The sequence below is a fragment of the Jaculus jaculus genome, chromosome 1 (assembly GCF_020740685.1).
Source record: "Jaculus jaculus isolate mJacJac1 chromosome 1, mJacJac1.mat.Y.cur, whole genome shotgun sequence".
Taxonomy (NCBI): domain Eukaryota; kingdom Metazoa; phylum Chordata; class Mammalia; order Rodentia; family Dipodidae; genus Jaculus; species Jaculus jaculus.
In genome coordinates this window covers 216,531,832-216,536,864 of record NC_059102.1, presented here as the reverse complement: position 1 = coordinate 216,536,864, position 5,033 = coordinate 216,531,832, and the positions used below count along the sequence as shown (strand labels likewise).

At 44.7% G+C, this 5,033-nt stretch overlaps 1 pseudogene; it reads left to right on the top strand.

Annotated features, from left to right (window-relative positions):
- The first annotated feature begins 538 nt into the window (after positions 1-538).
- Positions 539-2,017, top strand: LOC101613275 (annotated as a pseudogene).
- Positions 2,018-5,033: the final 3,016 nt, after the last annotated feature.

Genomic DNA, 5,033 nt, shown 5'->3' with positions numbered 1-5,033 from the left:
AGAGAGATGGCTTTGCAGTTAAGGCACTTGCCTGCAAAGCCAAAGGACCCAGGTTCATTTCCCCTGTACCCACATAAAGCCAGATGCACAAGGTGGCACATACATCTGGAGTTTGTTTGCAGTGGCTAGAGGCCCTGGCATGCCCATTTTATCTATCTCTTCCTCTCTCTCTCTCTCTCAAATAAATAAAATATTTTAAAATATGTTTTGAGGGCTGGAGAGATGGCTTAGCGGTTAAGTGCTTACCTGTGTAGCCTAAGGACCACGGTTCGAGGCTCGATTCCCCATGTTAGCCAGATGCACAACAGTATGCATGCCTCTGAAGTTCATTTGCAGTGGCTGGAGGCCCTGGCACGCCCATTCTCTCTCTCTCTCTCTCTCTCTCTCTCTCTCTCTGCCTCTTTCTCTGTCTGTCACTCTCAAATAAGTAAATAAAAATAAAAATAAATTTAAAAAATATATTTTGAGGGTTTCCGGCGGTCACATGCTCTTTTCTCCGGATGGTAGAGGCCATGCAGCGTTCCTGTTACTCTGAGCAGAGAACTGTCGGTAGGGTAAGGCGAGTTTAGAGAGGACTGGGAGGCACTTTGTTGTATTCAATTGAAGTGAAGGGTGCAAAAATGCAGAGCAATAAGACTTTTAACTTGGAAAAGCTGAACCATACTCCAAGGAAGCACCATCAACACCACCACCAGCCACACCACAAGCAGCAGCAGCCACTGCCACCCCCAATACCTGCAAATGGGCAGCAGGCCAGCAGCCAAAATGAAGGCTTGATTATTGACCTGAAGAATTTTAGGAAACCAGGAGAGAAGACCTTCAACTAACGTAGCCGTCTGTTTGTGGGCAATCTTCCCCCTGACATCATTGAGGAGGAAATGAGGAAACTATTTGAGAAATATAGGAAGGCAGGAGAAGTTTTCATTTACAAGGATAAAGGCTTTGGCTTTATTCACTTGGAAACAAGAACCCTAGCAGAAATTGCTAAAGTGGAGCTGGACAATATGCCACTCCGTGGAAAGCAGCTGCATGTGCGCTTTGCCTGCCATAGCACTGTCCAATGAACTTTTGGAAGAAGCCTTTTCTGTGTTTGGCCGTGTTGAAAGGGCTGTCGTTATCGTGGATGACCAAGGAAGGCCTCAGGAAAAGGCATTGTTGAGTTCTCAGGGAAGCCAGCTGCTCCAAAAACTCTTGACAGATGCAGTGAAGGCCCCTTCCTGCTAACCACATTTCCTCGCCCTGTGACTGTGGAGCCCATGGGCCAGTTAGATGATGAAGAGGGACTTCCAGAAAATCTTGTTATTAAAAACCAACAATTTCACAAGGAGCAAGAGCAGCCACCCAGATTTGCACAGCTCCTTTGAGTATGAGTATGCCATGCCCTGGAAAGCACTCATTGAGATGGAGAAGCAGCAGCAGGACCAGGCTGACCGCAACATCAAGGAAGCTGGTGAGAAGCTGGAGATGGAGATGAAGCAGCTCTCCATGAGCACCAGGTCATGCTTATGAGGCAGGACTTGATGAGGCGCCAAGAAAAACTTAGGAGAATGGAAGAGATGCATAAGAAGAACTTAGGAGAATGGAAGAGCTGCATAACAAAGAAGTTCAGACGTAAAGGCAGCTGGAACTCAGGCAGGAGAAGGAACACAGGGGCCGTGAGGAAGAAATGCGATGGCAACAAGAAGAAATGATGCGACAGCAGGAAGGATTCAAGGGAACCTTCCCTGATGCGAGAGAGCAAGAGATACGGATGGGCCAGATGGCTCTGGGAGGTGCTATGGGAATAAGCAATAGAGGCGCTATGCCTCCTGCTCCTGTGTCAATTGGTACTCCAGCTCCTCCAGGACCTGCCACTATGATGCCGGATGGAGCCTTGGGATTGACTCCACCAACAACTGAATGTTTGGGCCAAGCGGCTACAATGGAAGGAACTGGGGCCATTGGTGGAACTCCTCCTGCATTCAACCGTGCAGCTCCTGGAACAGAATTTGCTCCAAACAAACGTCGCAGATACTAATAAAGTTGCAGTGTCTTGATGCCCACAACCCTGAAAAGAAGGACCCTTTTTGGAGTAGCCAGAATTCTACCCTGGGTAAATGTTAGGGATTCCTCCCAATAGCTCTGTCTTCCCTACCTGTATTAATCTAGGGAGTATGCTTGGAGGCAGAGGGCAAGGGAGGGTGGTATGTAACAAACCAAGATCTGTGTGGTTTACTATACTGTTCAATCAATTCTGTGTGGTGCATTCCTGAACTTTTGTGAATGTTGAAGGGCTGGGGAACCATAGGAAAGTGGACTCAGAACCCCAGTAATCATAATCATTCCTTGTTTTGTCCACCATATTTTAATTGCTTTTCCATCTTTATACCTCTGAGCCCTAGAGACACTGCCACATAAGCCACTAAATCAACATCTCCCCATGACCTAGCCCCATTCCTCCATTTGCTCCTAGGTGAGAATTCAGACAACTGTCCACAGAGGTTACAGCACACACACGGTTCTGTTGTCTCCCATGTATTTCCCCTTCATGGCCTAAGGAAGACATTTTCTCTTAGATTTTCATTTCAGTATATCTTTAAAAAAATCTTGTGTTAACTTGCCTCTATCTTTTTCTTGGGTGATAAACACCCAAGAATGACCCTTTTGTGTCTATGATGTTGCTGTTTGCATCTTTTCTTGATAGGCCTAGTACAATCTTGGGAACAGGGTTGCTGTGTACTGAAGGTCTGACAGTAGCTCTTACCCTTGCCTATTTTAGGTAGTTATGCTATTCATTTTTTATTGGTGTACCATGTTTGATTTGTCCCTGATACCTTACATTTGGAGTTTTTTCTGAGAAATTGAGCAGTTATGCAGCATTACCTTATTAAAATATATTTAAGCCTTTAAAAAATATATTTTGAACCCGGGAGTGGTGTCACATACCTTTAATCACAGCACTCAGGAGGCAGAGGTAGGAGGATTGCCGTGAGTTCGAGGCCACCCTGAGAGTACATAGTGAACTCCAGTCAGCCTGGGCTAGAGTGAGAACCTACCTCGAACCCCCCCCCCAAAAATATGTATGTTTTTTAAAATTTTTATTTATTTATTTGAGAGCGACAGACACAGAGAGAAGGACAGATAGAGGGAGAGAGAGAGAATGGGCGCGCCAGGGCTTCCAGCCTCTGCAAACGAACTCCAGACGCGTGCGCCCCCTTGTGCATCTGGCTAACCTGGGACCTGGGGAACCGAGCCTCGAACCGGGGTCCTTAGGCTTCACAGGCAAATGCTTAACTGCTAAGCCATCTCTCCAGCCCTATATATGTTTTGAAAATTCATGAAAAAGAGAAAGAGAGAGAGGAGAAAAAATAAGAGAGGAAGGGAAGGAATACAAAGTAGGAGAGGAGAAGAAGGGAAAAAAAGGAAGGAAGGAAAGAAGGGAGGGAGGGAGGAAGGGAGGCAATATTATTGTTTAAGAATCAAGGCTAGAGAAACTAAGTTCATTACAAAGCATCTGCATGGTGTGTAGTACATGGCTTTTTGGCTTTTAGTCAACAATTACTGATGAAAGTGATAATGACCAGAACAAAGGCAGGTAAGTAGGTTGGCAAGAGAAAATGAGTTGGCAACTAGATATAAAGTGCAACCTAAAAACTCAGCCTTTCAACAGGCACTTCACATGATTCAGATAGAAGAGGCCAAGGTCAACAGTTGAATAAAATCTTAACTGATTAGTTAACAACACAGTATAAATTTTACCTTCCTGTTGGGCTGATCTCCTTTTTATTCTTTCAAAATCACTTTAAAGGACGTGGATGATAAGCCTACCTTCTCTTACTAGCCAGAAGGGTTTGAGTAGCTTGATAAGCACCTTCCAAATACTTTTATTCTTGTGATGCAGGATAGTGTCTTCAGGATCTTGTGTATAATAAGTGTAAGTGTCCCTGAAGCACACCACACCCTCATACCTAGTTAGCACAATCCCAAAATAGTTTTTGTTTTTATTAAGTTGAAACTTTGTATGGATACATCATGTGTTGGTACCATCATTCCTCTCCTCTCTGGCCCCACTCCACTGAGAGCCCCCTTTAGTGGGATTGCTGGTATTCACCCCACAGTTGTGTGTTATGAATTGTGAGAGCAGCAGTCAGTCATTGTGGGAGTGGGAAATGCCTCTGGCTATTACTTCCCACCCTGTGGTTCTTACATTCTTTTGGCCCCCTCTTGTGCAAAATACCCTGAGCCTTGGTGGGTGTGTTTTAAGTCTACATTAGTGTTGAGCTCTCAGCAGCTCCTGGATTTCTCCTTTGGTGCATTTTGGGTATCCTCAGTGTCTGTCTCCATCACCGTGGCTCAGGTTGTCAGGCTCACCATGGAAGCAGCACTCTTGCTCATCTCATCAATTCCTTTGTGTTTTCACCTGGGCCCTAGCTGCCATGCTGGGGTGCTTTACCTGTTGACATGGAGTCAACCATCCTTTTCCTGTTGACAGACTAATCGTCCGTAGTTCTGAACAATCTTTGATAAGCCTCAAATTAATGAAGCCTCACTAGTTGGGTTTATAGCTCAGTGGCCGAGCTTCTGTTTCACAACAACAGACCCTTCATTTAATCCCCAGTAATAAAAATAATAATGAAGCTGGGTATGGTGGCACACTCATTTAATCCCAGCACTCAGGAGGCAGAGGTAGGAGGATCACTGTGAGTTTGAGGCCACCCTGAGAATACATAGTGAATTCCAGGACAGCCTGGACTAGAGTGAGATCCTACCTCAAAAAAAAAAAAAAAAAAAAAAAAGGAAAAACCCACTGGTGAACAACCATGCTAATCCATGTTGTTGGAGATTCAATATAGAAACTGTTGAGCATTGAGGGAAATAGAAAAGCACAAGAAATTTTAGTGTTGATGAACACATTAATATAATTTATATAAATTCCTCTAAAGGTATCTGATTGTATCAGTATCGGAAAAATGGTGAATGTACTAGCATTTCTTTGGCAGGTCTATGGAGCCAGGTCTGGTTCTGGGAAAGGGATAAGTCAAGAATGTTCCCTG